At 33.6% G+C, this 19,256-nt stretch overlaps 1 protein-coding gene across 7 annotated transcripts in view; it reads left to right on the plus strand.

The window, feature by feature from the left end:
- Positions 1-266: 266 nt before the first annotated feature.
- Positions 267-19,256, plus strand: part of side-IV (sidestep IV) — a 502,822-nt gene continuing 483,832 nt past the window's right edge. For 3 of the 7 annotated variants that reach the window (XM_067761095.1, XM_067761090.1, XM_067761096.1), the window contains exon 1: positions 267-1,945. The gene's annotated coding sequence lies outside the window, so the exon portion shown is untranslated. The remainder of the gene's footprint in view (positions 1,946-19,256) is intronic. The other 4 variants (XM_067761091.1, XM_067761092.1, XM_067761094.1 and 1 more) reach the window with 4 other exon arrangements.

The following is a 19,256-nucleotide window of genomic DNA, read 5'->3' on the forward strand; positions in this document are numbered from 1 at the left end:
TGTTATACTACGTACTACAGCGAATATTCGTGTATTCACAGTGAGATAGAGTGTGCTAACGATGATGACTCGTTGACTCATTTGGTTCGTTGGGTCGTTGGCTTCAGTTCGTTATGTTATGCTATGTGCATACCAGTATATTGGTGGATTGGCTTATTTTGCCCGGCTTGATTGCTTGGTTGGTTGATTGTTGGCGTTGTTTTGGCTCCCAAAGCGAAGGCAGCGAGCGATGTGAAATCGGTCATTTAGTAGAATCGCGAGCTCAATACCGTGCACACGGTTTGTACGGAGAAATATTTAACGGAGTGTATGCGTGCATACGGAATATCGAATAAACAAAAAAGAAAACATTTATTAAAGTGTGAAGTGTGTGTGATTGATGAGAAAACAATAAAATTGCTATTGGGTTAGAGAAAAAAAAATATATGCCGTTTTGAATTGAAGAAGAAAAAAGGTTATATAAAAGTTTAATGTGGAAAAAATTGTATACGAAAAATTTGTGCAACAATTTTTCTAAGCGTGCGTGCAAACTTTTTACAAAAATAACAACCAATAACAATACGAATTACTTTCCTTACACACGAGTGTTAAGTTAACGACGTCGCGCGGTATTTGCGGTTAATTTTTGGATTTCTTTGTGTGGAAATTTGTTTTGCAAATTTTATGCTTTTGTCAAACATAAAAAGCATATTTAAATGAAAAGCTTGCTTGCCACTTGAAGTTGTAAGAAAGTTATACCGTATAATAACAAACTCAGTTCATACAAAAAAATAGCATTTAAAAAAGTTATAGTAGCCACATTCAATAAAAAAATTTGTTACGGTAAATACACACATATACATGTATACAAATATATATGTTTATTTTCTCTTGTTGCATGCGTTAATGTGGGCGTAAAAGTTACAAAGTACAAAGGATGTGCCGCTCGTATGTTTCTGTGTGTGTGTGTGTTTGTGTGTGCGTGTTTTCTTTTATTTATTTGTGTAAATGTATTTGTTTTAGTCATCAAACACGATTCCAATTTCTAATCAACCAAATGTGTTAGAAATAATAGAGCTGGTGCTGCCAAGTGCGTGTGGCGGGAGCTGTATTTTGTGAAATTACCAAAAAAAAAAAAATAAAATTATGAAAAACGTCTTGAACGTCATTGCAACCTTGACAGCGATTAAATTGCGTCAGGTCTGTATCGTATGACAAAAAAATATTTATGCGACTTTTTTTTAGAAAATAAATCAACAATAATAAAAACACGTTTTCAAAGCAATAAGTTACATAAATTAATTAACTACAATTGCGTATGTTGAAATATGAAGAAGAAGGAAATAAAAAAATTTTATGACAGTGTGAAATAAATAAATAAATGCCTACATATACACAGTAAAATGTACTATAATGAGTGTGAAAAGGTTGAATTTCTTAAGCGAAGTGAAGGTATAAAAAGAAAACACTTCCGTGTAGGCTTAGGCTGAGCTTCTCTTCCAGTTCGCGTCGTGCTCCTTTTTAACCCATCGATTAGCGGTGAATAAATTCAACACATCTTAATGTTGTCGTGTGGCCAGACGAAATTAGACACTTTGAACTCTATCCACTAATATTGGAATTTTTATTTAAATTTTTAAGAAAACTCGTCTCACACTGCGATTACCCAGAAATAAGTTCGAACTTTTATTGATACATTTGGAAATGAATACGAACTATGAGGTCTCATAGGCTTAAAAATATGTTCGCCTAGCCAGACGACAACGCCAAAATGTGACATAATCAACTTTGGTACAAGAAAAAAAGATAAAATAAAAAGAAAAAAATACCGATTTCCGAATTATTATAAAAACCGCCTCTAAACATAAAAAGTCACTAAAGCTTTTCATGATCGGGTGGGTAGTAGTAAAGTTATTCACGAAAATAAAGCCTTCTCGTCTGGTCAAACGGTGCAGTCTATCGGAAGGTTAGTATCCTCTACAAATTGGCGAGGTGGGACCTAAAAGTTTTATGCCGACTCCGAACGGCATCTGCAAGGCAGATGAGTTTTCACTGAGAAGCTTTTCATGGTAGAAACGCTCGGAGTGTTAAGTCACTGTCGAGGGGCTACCCCGATTATAAAAAAAATTGCCGTTAGGTGGCACAAGGATCGAGATATTCACAAAAATCGTATTTGTGGTCCGATTTGGCTCATATTTGGAACACATAGTGCATACAAGAATAGAAAGCGATCTATGAAAAAAATCGCCGCTAGGTGGCGCAAGGATCGAGATATTCATGAAAATCGCATTTGTGGTCCGATTTGGCTCATATATTGTCATCGGGTTCTGAACTATATTCCAAACTTCAAGCTTGTAGCTTTTCGGGAAGTTACTTAAATTTTAATTAAAAAACTCGTTCACAACGGCCGTGCAGCCATGCAGCCTGTCAAGTCAACCTAAATAAAACCGTTTAAAAATTATCTGCTTTGCATATCATTTACTCATACCTTTTGAAAAATCTAAGTATGAAAAATGCCGGCCCTTAATCCTGAATAGTCTTCTTTGGATGACCCACTAACAAAAGGAGGTCCAGTTTTCAACGCGCCCTATAATCTGCACAACTATATTACAATTATTATTATACTCAGCGTGCTTTGCACACATAGTATATTAACTTTGATTGGATAACGGTTGGTTGTACAGGTATAAAGGAATCGAGATAGATATAGACTTCCATATATCAAAATCATCAGTATCGAAAAAAAATTGATTGAGCCATGTCCGTCCGTCCGTCCGTCTTTCCGTTAACTTTAGTAAATATTGACATATCTTCACAAAATTAGGTACACGAGCTTATCTGGAGAATAGATTGGTATTGAAAATGAGCGAAATCGGATGGTAACCACGCCCACTTTTTATATACATATACACAATTTTGGAAAACACAAAAAACCTGATTATTTAGTAAATAATACACCTAGGATGTTGAAATTTGACAAGTGGACTGATATTGAGACTCTTGATAAAAATTTGAATGAGCGTGGCACCGCCCACTTGTGATAAAATCAATTTCAGAAATATTATTAATTATAAATCAAAAATCTTTAAACTATCGTAACAAAATTCGGCAGAGAGGTTGCCTTTATTATAAGGAATGCTTTGAGGAAAAATTTACGAAATCGGTTAACGACCACGCCCACTTTTATATAAAAGATTTTTAAAAGGGTCGTAGACGAATATAATAAGCTATATCTTATCGAAAAAGAGCTTTGTATCAATATAATTTTACTTTTTAAATTGAATTATAACATTAAATTGGAAAACACTAAAATTTTTGAAAATGGTTGTGGCACCGCCCCTTTTATGACTAAGCAATTTTCTGTGTTTCGGGAGCCATAACTCGAAGAAAAATTAAGGGATCGTAATAAAATTTGTTACACGTAATAAAATTGGGTACACAAATTTTCCCTATAGTAGAAAATAAATCTAGTAAAAATGGACGGGATCGGTTAAAGACTACGGCAACCTAGATATAAAACAAATTTAAAAGGGTCGTAGACTAGAATAGTAAGCTATAACTAAAAAATAGTTTTGAATCAATGACATTTCACTTATCAAGTTTTATTGTAAGAGGAAATGGGGAGACATTTTTTTAAACGGGCGGTACCACGTGTTATGTCGAAAAGTAATTTATCTGAAATGAAATATACAATTGAAGCTCACGCTGAGTATATAATGTTCGGTTACACCCGAACTTAGGCATCTTTACTTGTTTTTATTTTAAACTTCACAAAAGTTTTGTTAAATGTGCATACACTTTTGCTTTTTTGTGACAGTGTATTCTCGAAATCTATCGTTTAGGTTAGCATTTCTTTACGACCAAGGCTGAAGTACAAAGTCAACGAACAGGTTTTACCATATTATTAAGGCTTGGAGTGTGATGAATCTTTGATATAGCAGACTCAGAAATTATTCTTATCGCCATCCGTATTTTTGAGCAGACAACTTTTGAATTGGCTTTTTACGCAACGGCCAAAATCCCTTAGGCGAAACACCAAATTTAGACTTTTCTCTGAAAGCCACTTTACGAATCTTTTTGATTCATTTTTTATGGAAACTAAAAAAAAAACCAAAAACCAGAGGCTTTAATTGGCATGAGTAATCGGAACATCGATACCGTGTCCACGTACTCGATTTCGTAGAAGGTACTTGTACGAGGTAATCGATTACGAAGAACATGAGCAACGTATTCGATTTTGGATTTATAGAATACGATAACTATTTGTAGGAAATTTAAGCATGTGCTAAGACATATATTAGCTTTTAAAAGTTTTAGAAGTTTTTTACGCAATTAATTACTTCAGCCATAGAAAAAAGCATTTAGATAAAGTAAAATGAACAAATTATATAAAGATTTACGGAAGCCAAAAAAGTGGCAATAAAATGAAATTACGATTTAAATTTTCTTAGATGTGAAACAATTTTGTAGATTTATCAAAAGCCGCAAAATTGTAATAATAATAAAAAGCTTAAACCACGGAAGCAACAGCCTTTCCCACTGTACATAAAAAACGTATAATCAAATAAAGTGCCAACTTTGCAGGGAACAAGGAATTATGGAAGGAGGAATGCTTGCAAATAAAAACATACTGAATATGAGCAAACTGACTAACTAAATCATTGAAATATTGCCGTTCACAATCTACCTATGTATGTACCAATGTAGATAGGTAAAACAATATAACGCTGCCTATCAGCCAGCCATTTGTGTCGGCATTTCGACTGGAAAATCGTTTGTTCTCGTTTATTTTCGTCAGCCAAATTGTGGGTAATTGGAGTTTACGGTATAAAAAAAATCAATGTAAAAGGACGAAGACAATAAAATCACAAAAGATAAAAAAAATCAAGTAAGGATGTCTAAGTTCGTGCTAAACCGACCATTATATACCCAACTGTGTGCTTTTATATATATATTAAGAATACATTCAAAGAGAAATGTGAAGAAAATTAAATGATATTGAAGCTGAAACATATTTCAATAGAGTTACTGTCTGTAACAAATCTGTGATCGCAAGACATAATGACTTAAATCAAAAATGGCGTCATAGAAAATGTTCAACTAAAACGCTTAAAATATCAAATATAACAGCGAAATATAAACAAACATCATTAAAAATCAATGGCCAGAATATGGACCATTATCAATTTTAAAAATTTTAAGTCTTTAGTGTTCATTTTGTAGGTATAAAATGCTATCAAAACTAAATCTTGCGAATCATCCTAACTAGATTTAGGCGATATGGACTTGTGACCACACGAATTTTGTTCAATTCGGTTGCTGTTTTTCGACTTTGATACTAAAAGTGTTTTTTAAATTTTCGTACTTTGCACTGGCATATCTTCAATGGTAATGTATTAACATGTCATAAATGTATTACCAATTTTATGATGGTTAAACCTTGAACTTCTTTTTATACCCAGCCGTACTTGTACATAGGGTATAATAACTTTGATTGGATAACGGTTGGTTGTACAGGTATAAAGTAATCGAAATAGATATAGACTTCCTTATATCAAAATCATCAGTATCGAAAAAAAATTTGATTGAGCCATGTCCGTCCGCCTGTCCGTCCGTCCGTCTGTCCGTTCGTCTGTCTGTCCGTTAACACGATAACTTGAGTAAATGTTGAGATATCTTCACCAAATTTGGTACACGAGCTTATCTGGACCCAGAATAGATTGTATTGAAAATGAGCGAAATCGGATGATAACCGCGCCCACTTTTTATATATATAACACTTTTTATATATATATATAACCTGATTATTTAGTTAATAATACACCTAGACTGTTGAAATTTGACGTGTGGACTGATATTTAGATGTGGCACGGCCCACTTGTTGTAAAATAAATTCTACAAATATTATTAATCATAAATCAAAAATCGTTAAACCTATCGTAACAAATTCGGCAGAGAGGTTGCCTTTACTATAAGGAATGTTTTAAAGAAAAATTAACGAGATCGGTTAAGGACCACGCCCACTTTTATATAAAAGATTTTTAAAAGGGTCGTGGACGAATAAAATAAGCTATATCTTTGCAAAAAAGAGCTTTATATCAATGGTACTTCATATCCCAAGTGGATTTGTAACGATAAATAGGAAAAACTTCAAACTTTAAAAAATGGGCGTGGCACCGCGCCTTTTATGACTAACAAAAATTAGTTCAGAATAGAACCATATGTTTATGTATTTTTACGCAGCCTTGTAACACTATTAAGCACACAAAAGTGTACAGCTGGGTATGTAATGTTCGGTTTCACCCGAACTTAGAATTCCTTACTTATTTTTTATTAAATTGGGCGTGGTCGTTGACGTATTTTCCTTAGTGCTATATAAATATACTAAGAAACATAATTCTTTAAAAGTCAAAGTGATACCAAGAGATTTTGATTTGTTGCTTGCAAAGCTTTTAAATTTTTTTCTTAATGTTGGCAGTGGCACGCCTATTTTACGAAATTTTTTATTTTTAGTGAGCATTTTGTTCAAAAATAATCGCCATACAAAAGTATTAGTATTTGTTGATTTTTTTCGATTCATGGCACTAATTTATAATTCTATAATGACATTACATAAAAAAGGGGTCCACGCCCGTTTTACCAACATTTTAAAATTGTCGGCCTTTGCTAAACTTTACCTCTACTAAAGTGAAATGTTATGTACCGCAAATTTATTTAATTTTTAATTGCCATTAGACTTTGAAAAAAAAAAAAAAATTTATGAAATGGGTGTGATTTTGTTAATTTTCACAAGGTCTACATATAGCGACAAACTACAAACCGATATCTTGACTTTCTTTGGATTAACGGCTGGCCAAATTTTTAACTTTCGTCTTTCCAATGTGGGCGGTACCACGCCCATTTTCCAAAATTTAATCAAATTCCCTACGCATAAAGTTTCATTAATTTTCGTTCTTTACCCACATAGCATATTTAAGATTGATTAAATTATAAATCACCACAATGAGACATTTTCGACTCATTTTGACGACTACATACTGTTTAATCAATTCTGCCATCAAAAGAAGAATCGAAATCGACTCCCTTTTATGAGTGAAATATGATTTATTGAAAAAGCAACAACAAAATGTAAAGCAATCACAAAAAATGTTTAAAATAAGATTCCAAATAGACTCTTAAATGTCTCGAGAAAGAATCGCAAAAGCTTTAAAACACACTTAAAAATTATTCCCACAAGACTCATAAATGATGGTAAATATGACTCGAAAAAACTAAATACTGATTAGAAATATGGGTTAAAAGAGGCTCACCAAGTGTAGTCGCGCGTAGGGTACCATTTTCTCCCGACGAGGGAGTCTTTTCTGATCAGAAAATGAGCGCATATATGCTTATTTTTATCATGCTGGAGACTCGAAGAAGACTCTAATATGATTAATAATTTCAAAAAATGCTGGGTGGGTAGTTATCAATTAAAGCACATTTTGCATTTTTTGAAATTTCGATATCGATTTGCTTAAAAATGGACACGGTCGCAAATCGACTTTGCTAATTTTCAATAAGTGTATATTTAACAGCAGAGAAAACCTCTATGCGAAGTTTCAAAATAACATCTTCAATGGCTTTTGATTAACGGCTTGCAAAATAGTAAATAAAATAAAATAAAATAGTAAATAGTAAAAAAAATTTTATTCAAAATATTGTCGGCTTCAGGCATATTTTCCAAGATTTTTCTAAATTTCTATTTTTCTTCTCAAAGTTAGGCAACCCAAATTTTTAAAACTTTATCGGTCTTAAGGGATGAATTCACGGATTTTTCACGTTTTTTAAATTTTGATATTGTTTTTGAAAGTGTGGTCGGCTTATGGTCTTTTCATAAAATACATGCAAAATAGTAATTTAAAATATATGGAGCATGTTTCAAAATGATATCTTCAACGATTTTTGATTTATGGCTTGAAAACTTGTAAATTTTCTGTTTCTAAATTGGGCACCTCCTATTTTACAAAATTTATGTTTTTAGTCATAAAATCAACCAAGCACTACTACTTTATCTTTCTGTGGTAATGAATTGCCGCATTTTACCCCATTTTTCGAAATTTCGATTTCGACTTGTTCAAATGTGGGCATGGACGCCAACTTATTTGGTTAATTTTCCTAAAGTGCATGTATAATACTTAGGACAACCATCCTGCCAAATTTCAAATTGATATCTTCAACGGCTTAGGATTTATGGCTAAGAAGACTTTCAAATTTCTTCTTCTTCTAAATGCAGGCGGAGTCACAACCATTTTTTAAAATTATACGAAGTTTCGCGTATCAAGTTGTATCAGATATCGGTCTTTGGCATTAAATTCCGAAATATTTCGAAATTTTCCTTATAGAAAAAGTGGGCGTGGTTATCGTTTGATTTTGTCCCTTTTCAACACCGTTCTATTTCGTGATATCTCAGTTTTTACTCAAGTTAACTTGTTAATGGACGGACAAATGAATAAACAGATAACTAAATCAAATTTTTTTTCGATGTTGATAATTTTGATATATACCGTTGTCAAATGAATGTTAAAGTACCCTTATGCACAAGTACACGCTGGGTATAAAAAAATTGGGATCACGAATGCCAAATCCAAAAATCTCTGCATTTATTGTTCATTCTCACATATACATATGTACGAAGATACATTATTGCGATTTTGAAATTGCTTTCGAGGTGGATGCCTTCGAAAACGACAACTTTTTTGTATTACATACACACACAAAGAACATCATTATCATTAGTCTTATCAATATATACATTTTTTCATTTATATGACAATTATAAGCACAACAATATAGCGCAAAGGACCGCTTATGTAGACGACAATGAGATGGTGTGGCACGAGGCTTATTAAATCAATTGACATTGTCATAGTGGTGCTGCTTTTCATGCACATGCAAATAACCACAAAGTTGAACTAAGTTGATCATATATATGTTTTGTGTACATTTGCATATACACACATTCATATGTATCTAGAAAAGTATCCTTAATTTTTTGTGTACGAAGCGTTTACCCAAAATATTGTGGGTCCTTAAAATTTGTTCAAACTCGAGCCCGATACTCAGGTTTACTTTTACTAATACTACACACATGAATATGCTCCTTGCTTTTTGAGTTTTATCTCTTTACTTTTTTGTAGTTACGTGTATTTTTAAGCAAATTATTTGCATAAAAAATTTACTATCATGCTTGCTGAATTTGAAAATTTTCCTTTTTTATAGTCTTACATATAACAGTGAGGGTAAAATTTGTATCCAGTGCTGCCAGATGTGTTGGTTTTTTATTGCATTTCGTTGAATAAAAACGATATATCGGCGTTAAAACGATAGTAGGGTAAACTGGGGTATACTTGACTAATGTGAAAATGTAAATCAGGCTTAATATAGTATCGCTGCTAATAATAATTTACTATTTCACGGAATTCCAGAAAGTAACTAACTCTGAGTAAAACAGAAAAAGTCGGCTATTACCACATTATGCATACATTTTTGTAAACGACTGGTATATTTCATTATTTACATATTTTAAAATTCTTGCTTAACTGGCTGCTCATATTTTATGATTTGAGATTTTAGAAATTAAAGTCAATATGTTGTCTGACTTTCTGTATACACAATTAAAAGAAAAGCTGGTTTGAAACACGAATGGGCGATTCATGGCACTTCAATTTAATAACGGCGAGCAAAAAACAAACCTTTCTTCCATTCTCTGGCCATTCGCGACAGTCATTCTCCCTGTCAGCTGTTATGTGACAGGTAGGTACGGCAATGGATGAATAGAAAGATTTTTCACTTGTATGAATTCACAATGGTCAGAAAAAATAAAAAATAAATAAAAAAAATATTAGGTGCGATAGCCTCCAATAACTTTCTTTTAATTTTTCCTACAATTTGGTGGGTTTGAACCTTTTATGCCGACTTCGAACGCCATCTGCAAAGCAGACTAATTTTCACTGAGAAAGTTTTCATGGCAGAAAAATACTCGAAATGCTTGCCAAATCACTGCCGAGGAGCAACCCGGCTTAGAAAAACTTTCTCCCAATTGAACAAATTGTTTCTGAGATTTGTATGTTGCCTTGCCCGGGGCGTGCACCTAGTATCTTCGGTGTGGTAGGCGGAGCACGCTACCATCACACCACGGCTGCCCACGTTGTCAAATAAATTGTTAAATGAACGGACACATTTATTTTTTCACGCCGCATTGAATACTTCGCAGGGAAATATTTCAGTATGATAGTTAAATTAACAGTTACTATTTGGCTAAATTAAGTTTCAAATAAAACTAGTTCACTACCAGTAAGATGACGGGTAGTGCGAAAAAGGCTTATTATTTTTTTACGACCATGGTCATACAAAAATAATAAGCCTTTTTCGAAATAAATAAAATAAAATAAAAACAGCTACTATCTATACGAAGGGAACAAACTCATAGCTAGCTTGTTATTAGCTTCATTCCCTGCTGGGATATTATACAGCCATCCATATGAATTGCGATAGTTTTTCATCTTTTTAACGGATTTTGTATTATTTCAATAAAATAAAATTAAGTTAATGGCTATCAAGCAGGAAAGGCGGAACACTACAATTTCTAAAATTCTATGACATAAGATCACAAAGTTGCACATATCACTAAATAGAGACGACTTTAGGCTCGCAAGGGGACAGTAAATGGACATTGCCTTCTTGCGTCACATGCTTGTAAGGTACGCCTCGGCAGTAACATCAGATGTAGAAGGTGCGAGCTGTAGACGGTTGAGCAAATTCTGTAATCACAGGGTTAAGGTTCCTAAGGACGCCAGAATTGCCGGATTTTGTGGCAGCAACTAAGTTAGGTTCTAGAAAACTTTTAGTACTTGCTAAGAGGACTAAGTTATTTTATAACAGTCCTTGTATATAATTGGGGATTTGCCATTTGGACGTCAAACAAATTCTGTTAACACTATGGACTGTATATAAAATAGGGCGTTTCGCTGCAAGAGCAGTTGTGTAACTATTCTGAGAGCGTATGGTATTTTGAGGAATTCGTAGGTAACTAGTAAATTTTTGAAACTAAACCTGTGATAGGCTGACCTTCCAAAACATTATCAGATAGCTCGTTTTCAAAGTGGCAGCTGCGATAGGGTGAAGCTCCTCTCAGGCTTAGGTATTATATAGAATGGAGTTTAGGAATAGCTTTTACACAGACGGATTGGAACAAATTTTCTCTTCCGTTCTGCCGTCAAAGTTGCTCATCTCTGAGAAGGTCATTGTTAAAAAAAATAAGAATCAAATTCGCTACAGAGGATATGATATCTTTCTCTACATATCTATATCTATATATGATGAGCTAAAATTTTGTTTGCTAAAATTTTTTTGAACTAAAAACAGATAAAACCTACTAGCACGTGAGAGTAATGCAATGATTTGTTTAGCAAGGCAAGCAGTTTAATATTTCGAAAAACCACTACAGCGTTGTATTTTTTTAATCTGGCAACACTTACTGCATCATGTCTATTGCCTCAGTAGTAAGTAGTAAACAATTTTATGCACAAACTCGTTATTGCCACTAAAATTTTCATAATATCATCTTTGGTCTGACGTAGTACGCTAGCACATCAAACGTATCCATATTTATACCGCAGATAATGCGTCAAGCCATTATTTATGTAATTTTTCCCAGCGCTAATACCAAGCTAAGCAAATAAATATGGCATAAGTAAGAAGGAAAAAAAGAACATATTTCTAGAAAACTAGTCAATCGCTCTTGAGATGAGAGGAAAGCGTGTATATGAACTTCTACTTATCTGCTGTTTATGCCGTTTTAGTGCTTCCTTATTTGCATATTGCTGCGTTTGCTAGTTTTAGCTGAAGTGCATTTGAGTGGTACGAAATCAGGGATTGCCTATAATAAAAGATTTTTATGAAAAAACTCAAAATTATTTTTGTGACTGCTTATTATAAATCAGGAGTATTAATAACGTTTTGACATATATGTTTTCGACAAAATAGTACTTCAGCTATGTGTTGATTTAAATTTAGTTATTTCAGATCAAAATACATGCAAAATGTTTATTTATATTCTATCGGGTGTGAGATTCGAACCTGCTCATTTTCGTTGTATTATCGATATGTTGATAAATACACTCGATCAACGCCCCGTCTTGTTTTTTGGCTATACATAATTTGTTAATGATATTAGAGAAAAATTCTGAATTTAAGCAAGCTTTTCTCGTGCTTGAATTTCAAGTCACTTGTATTAGTACTGGTGCAATGGCGAATGCTGTTGTCAACTCAGCCATATAATGCCCCGCTGCAGGCTTTGTAATTTTTCTAAGTATTGTCTTTTTGTTGATATTCCTTTTAAGCGCGGGTTTTCAGTACAAGTTCAACTCAGTTTGTCCGTTAGACTACGCTTAACCTTATTCTGCAGTTTTTCAGACTACTTTAAATGAAGTTTAAGCTGAGCTTAAGCGGCCGGGGTTAAACCCTTGTTAACCTATCAATTATTTGCGTTCGTTCGAAATGGCGTCGAATATACCAAAAAAGCATTTGGGCTTGAGTACCATTAGATCTCATGTTGATAATTGAGGCATGCTTCTAAAAACTCAAGAGTTGTTTCGAAACAGTGGCTCAACTCGAGAATCATAGCGTACTCAGCTAAAGAGGGAATTTTTTATAAAACAAAAAATGCTATTTAATGATTTGGAAAAAATTTAAACAACGTGACATCAGGACGGACAAGGCGACAGCTGTTTCGATTATACCTTGTAAATCTCTTCAAAGCCTTTTCTCCCGGGAGTGGGATTTGAACCCGCGCTCCTACGATGGTTGAAGTGTTACAAATGCATTCAGCCCCGTCATGCCTTAGTTGTTGTAAACCTTATCCCAATTGCCTATTTGCATATTTTTCTTTATTCACAGTTCATACTTTGTATGGTATCACGTTGTAAAGTTATGCGTTGTTAAGGCGGTTTCGAAGAAACTTGTTGTTTTTGCTTTTTGTTCTATTTATATTGTATGAGTTTTAAGCGGGGATTACCCTTATTGCTTTAATTGTATGGATGTTTTTATACATTTAAAGCAATAAAATTTATCCCCGCTTAAAACTAAAAAAAATGCTATTACTTAACTTGAAAAAATTTAATTCCCAACTTGTGGTTCGCTAATTGGACTCGAATGTAAGATTCCATACCACAGTATTTTCACGAAAATAAAATGAAATATATATAATTTATTTTTGATTAATTACGCTTCGTTACTGCTATCAACCAGGTGTTTAAAAAAAAAAAATGTAAGGCGCGATAACCTCCGAAGAGATCTAAGGCCGAGCTTCTCTTCCAATTTGCGTCGTGCTCCTCTTGATTTTCCCTACAAATTGGCCGGACGGGACCTACATGCTTTATGCCGACTCCGAACGGCATCTGAAAGGCAGATGAGTTTTCACTGAGAGCTTTTCATGGCAGAAATACACCCGGAGCGCTTGCCAAACACTGCCGAGGGGCGACTCCGCTTAGAAAAATTTTCTTCTAATTGAAAAATATTATTTCTAAAATTTTGATGTTACTTTGCCCGGGGTTTGAACCCAGGGCATACGGTGTGGTAGGTGGAGCACGCTACCATCACACCACGGTGGTCGCCAACCAGGTGTTTATTTCTCACAATAAACAATTGTTGGTTTTGATGGTACCACCTTGGAGATTTTGTTTTCAACTCCACCTCAAATTTAGGATATCAACTGGACAAATGTTTTGAATATTCATTTGGGAACTTGGTTTCAAATCCCACTCCCGGGAGAAAAGGCTTTGAAGAGATTTACAAGGTATAATCGAAACAGCTGTCGCCTTGTCCGTCCTGATGTCACGTTGTTTCAATTTTTCCCAAATCATTAAATAGCATTTTTTGTTTTATAAAATCTTTCAAAGGTCGGCAAATAATTTAAGAATGACGTTTTAAGGAACGTTTCGACGTAGGAGATTCGAATTTGTTTCATGCAGGGATGCACCTTAACGTTAAGCTAATCGTTTATCAAAAAATTTCCACCGTTTCCGTTGAAACACTTCGAAATATTATCGATAAAGAAATTATCAAGATAAATTGTATCTCGTTTTTAACCGAAACGAAAAGCTTTCGTTAACGTTAAAAACGTTAACGAAAACGTGATACTTTATGTTTGAATTGTGCTGGCAATGCTATAGCCATGGTGAAGCCGTAAGGTGGCAACAACGAGCGCACATACACACACAAACTCTATGTAATTTGTTTGTGTAATTCGTTGGTGGTAATGTCAAAAATACTCTGAGAAATGTTCGTACTGTCAAAATTCATGAGAAAAGTTGCAATCAGCTTGGATAATGCTTTCACCTTTAATGACTCCGCCATCAATCAGCTTTGCCAGCATAGTTTGAAATTAATAATCAACATAAACGATTTGATTTCGTTTTGATATGGCAGAAAACGAAACGAAATCATTTCGTTAATTTGACGATCTTAACGTTAATAAACGAAAGGAAATGACTTCGTTTCGTTTATTAACGTTGATTATCGTAACGAAATGATATCGTTTCGTTGGTTAAGCATGCCTAGTTTCATGTTTGTTGGGTATATACAAATTATCTAGATAATAAAAAACCAATGTTGGCGCGCAAAAAAAAAAAAATAACCCAAAGGCGGCCTTAAACTGTGACTGAAAAACTGTTCAGTAGTTTAACGGGAGTTTAAATTTGACTAGAGTTTAAGCAAATTTAATGTAAGCTTAGCTTAACCAACTACTGAAAAACCGGGCCTTAAACACATTTCTTTAACCTCAAATTGTGTGGAACTTTTTTAGGCTCGTTCAACAGAACTTGATTGCTGTGGATTGGATTTTATAGTAGTGCGTTGTTAGCAATGCTTTTGCGGCTCAGCATTACAATATTTAAACGCACATATTTGATTAGAGAGACAGGCTTAATTTTTCTTTTTGTTATTGTTAATTTTTGTTTCTAATTTTTTACCAAATTGCGCTCTGCTTCATATAGTTTTTTTTTACGTCCAGGACATAACGTCGGCTTAGAGTGTTAACTTAAAAAAAACCGTTCCGATGCTTATTTTCATGCTTAGATATCGCTGTTCCTTAATAAATTTAAATGAATTATTAAACTACAATTTTTCAATTAAACCTAAAACATTTACGTTCCCTGCTTGAAATTAAATACTTTGAATTTGCCTATAAACTTAAAAGTAAAGAAAAAACAACTCAAACAAACAACAGTAATAAACAGTTTGCACTTTACGAATAAAATTATCAGAAAAGAAAAATATTTTGGAAAGTTTTCTGTGGAAATTGTGTGACGAGAATATATTTAAGCAGTTTTAAGTTTATTTCTTTCGCTACAAGCTTGTGTTGTTTTTTTCTCAGCAGTAGTGAAAAATGAAAAATTTCATAATTTCCTGCTTGTCTTTTTTGATTCTGCATCGCTGTTAGCAATTTGATGCTACGATTTTATGAACAAAGATTAAATTTTGACTCTCAGTACAACTTGCAAATATTTTCTTTTTTTATGAATTTGTTTATATACATTGCTTCTAAACATACATGCGCAATGATAAATGTTTTCATACATATATATATAGTGTTGTATATATGTATGTATGCTTAAGGTAACTTTATCTTCCTTTAAGAAAAAATACTATTTGTGAAACCGAGATAGCATTTTTACTAGAACTATTTTTCTCACTTCTTGGATATATATTAAAAGGAACGCCAACAAAAATCAATGAGTAAACAAACACCTCAAAGGAAATATGGGCCAGGGTATTGGAACAAAGCCGATAACTGTATTGAAAAACTCTTCCCTGAACAGCCCACATTGGCCGTTTCATGGTTTAATGGGAAAAACTTAAGAAACAGAAATATTTATATACTGAAATAAAAAAATTGGTAAAATCAATCGATATTTCTGCCAATTTTCATCCATTGCAAATAACTTTTGAATCAACTTCGCACAAATTGTTGATTCTGAATTAATCGTTTTAACAGTCAAATCAACAAAAACGTTCATCAAATATAAACCACACCTCTCTTAAAAAAATTATACAAACAAAAATTGTTGTTTAATGATTTTAATGTTGCTTTTTCTAGTCCTTGATCTCAGGATATTCGATATGATAGACGCAAAACGCTACCATGGCAACACGGCCACCGGCCTATCTCTGGCGTGCTAATTAAAAAAATTTTAATATCTCCAAAAAAACAAAAATGAAAATTGTTAAAATATTATAGTGTCTGTTGTTATTACAGAAATTTCTGTGGCACGATAGTCATAAAAATAAAGTAGGAAGCGTCGCGACGTGAGCATAAGTTTCCCTATAGAATTAGCATTTGCTTAATATTGACAGCTGTTCCTTTGCTGAAATGACCAATGGAATATGTTCTTTTTACAGAAAAATCAGTTAGATAGATTGAGAATATTTAATTTTTACATAATATTTTTACTTTGAGACCAACATTGCTGCTTTTGTAAATAATTAAAAAAGTTTGTCGTTTTGACAAAAAACTTCGTCGATTTAACCATAACGCGGCCACCTTTGTGCGGTACTCCGCATACCACATCTGACGTCCTGGGTTCAACTCCGGCGCAAAGTAACATCAAAATTTATAAAAAAGTGTTTTCAATTAGAAAACCATATTTGTAAACGGGGTCTCCACCCGGAAGTGATTTTGCAAGCACTTCGAGTGTTTTCTCAGTGAAAACTCATCTGCCTTGCAGTTGCCGTTCGGAGTCGGCATAAAACATATAGGTATCGTCCCGCTAATTTTTAAGGAAAATTAAAAGAAGCACGAGGCAAATAGGAGGATAAGCTCCGTCTAAATCTCCGCGGAAGTAAATCGCGCCAAATTTTTATCAATTTTTTTTTTAACCATTATGAGGTGGATTTTATTGAATAACTGTTAATTCAAGAACAATGAACCTGATTGCTGTGTTCATAAACAATAATCACCTTAGTCCCATGTAAAACTATAGGACCTAGGCGATTATTGCTTGTGACCACAAATTTGTTAATTTTGCTAGCTTAATTACTTGTGGTGTAGGGCCAAGAATTGATCCCTCTGCTTCTCCGCATGTGACTTTCACGATAGGCTTAGCCTCTGAAGTGTAATTTATAAGGACGCGATCGCTGAGGTATCTTCTGATGACATGTTTGCCTATCTCGCGCTGTTGAAAATGTTTCTACCGTCTAAGGTTTCACCCCGCTATGCTATCTCTACGCATGTAAGGAAGTCTTCAATTGCATCTAAAGTGCATTATTCGGATCTTAAGCCATGCTGCCTAAGTAATGGCGCTCTTTTTTGTCTACGTCGTCTGCGATACGTGGTTTTAGAAGCCTTTCAAAAAGTTTCGGGCTGTGTAGAGCATGTTGACGGCAAATTCGGGTCGCTTTCGCCGTTATCAATTAACACAAGCTACTGATTTTTTTCATGTCTCGTTCTTTAGACAGGCGTTATAAATAAGCAGCACAACCTCTGGTCACATTTTTGCTATTTCTTTAATTATATTTTAGTATTTCTATAAACAGCCATTCGTTGAACACTTTCAAAGGAAATGTGCAAAGGAAGATTATTTTTTAATACACAAATTAAGATACCTCAGAGTAAATCCATAAGAACAATAATACCTGTATGTCATAAGTTAAGACAAGCTTCTGTAAAATGTATATACTTAAGCAGAAAACTTTAGCAGTCTTTAATAACAGATTAGTTACGCCTTAATGAACAAAAATGTGCAAGCTAATAAAATCGACTAAAGCGAGCTTCACAAAAATAAGTATGGTGTAATAAAATCAGAAACATTAAACTTTAATTACTATACCCGAAGTTTTTTTTATTACAAACTGAAAAATGAAATAACATAGATGCATAGATACATTGGTATAGATATATAATAAGGAATGTTGGTACAAGTATACACATATTCAGGAACTCAGCTGTCAATTAACTCATCACTTCGATTAAGAGGAAATCCCCTTATAATATCTCATATACATACACATGTCTGTATATTAGAGAGGCCCTTAATTGTATGGAGAAAAAAGTGTTCTCTATCTCACCTCCTAGCAATATGAGAATAGCGAAAAAACGAATATGTACAAAGTATAATGTCAATCTAAAAAGATTTATGGATTGCCTAGGGAGCTGGAAACCCCTTAAAAGAATAAATTTAACCATTTTAAGTGTTTATATTCTCTTACCCTTTCCTGCATACATTGTACAGGAGAAAACGAACAACATCCGTCACAAAAGAAATTCTAAAATTTAAACGGAAGTCGATAGCGTTATGAAACTTGCACGTCGTTAAAGTTAAATTGAATGAGCTACAAAACTGCATCCTTGCAACTTTTCAAAAAATTCGTAATCGGAGACTTCTGTAGTTTATGTGAAGGGTCTAGCATCATTGCATTTGCAAACTGGTGTAGTATATTTGCACAATACAATGGCAACATATACGACTATGTATGCATTTGCTACGTCATTTCAGAGACGCAACATCAAAAACCGTAGTATATTTTTTCAACTCTAAGGCCCACTTCCAGGACGACTAGTTAACTTTTTAACTCAGAGCTAAACTTGACATGCATACATTTTTGGAAAATGTTTTCAAATAACTGTGAGTTAAAAAAATAACTTGCCGTTTTGCAAGTGGACCTAAATAGCAAATCAGCAACTTTCAAATAAAAGCAAACTATGAAAATTGAAATCCGAAATAAAAAAGTTGCTCGCAATCTGTATCTAGCTATTTGCAAGAGTTTCCCATATCAAACGCACAAAACTCGGTACTGCCTTTATGAAAAGTTGAAATGTTGTGCATGATTGAAATCTTGACCACTTTTTTTTTTATAACTTTATTACTCTTTGGCTTAATTTTGTAGTTTCAGATATGCTTGAAAGCAAAATCGGTAGAGGTTGTTGATAACAATTGAGAGACAATTCCGTCTACAATAAATTAAATAGGGTGGATCAAAGAAGTGTATAAACTCACCTTTTTAACGATTTCAAGCTCCTTGCTCCAAATAATTTTTGATTGACATAAAAATTCTGTACATACAAATATCATGGCTATTCCAATCTTACTGCATTTTGTAAAATAAGGGTCACCCTAACTGACATACTATAAAGTTATGTGTGCTGATATCCAATACTTTCATAGATCTTTATTTAATTTCGCATTCCATTCGCCTTTTGTATGCAAACAAAAATATTTCTCTTTGTTTGCTAATGTATTGCC

Source organism: Eurosta solidaginis, chromosome 1 (genome assembly GCF_040869045.1).
Source record: "Eurosta solidaginis isolate ZX-2024a chromosome 1, ASM4086904v1, whole genome shotgun sequence".
Classification (NCBI taxonomy): Eukaryota; Metazoa; Arthropoda; class Insecta; order Diptera; family Tephritidae; genus Eurosta; species Eurosta solidaginis.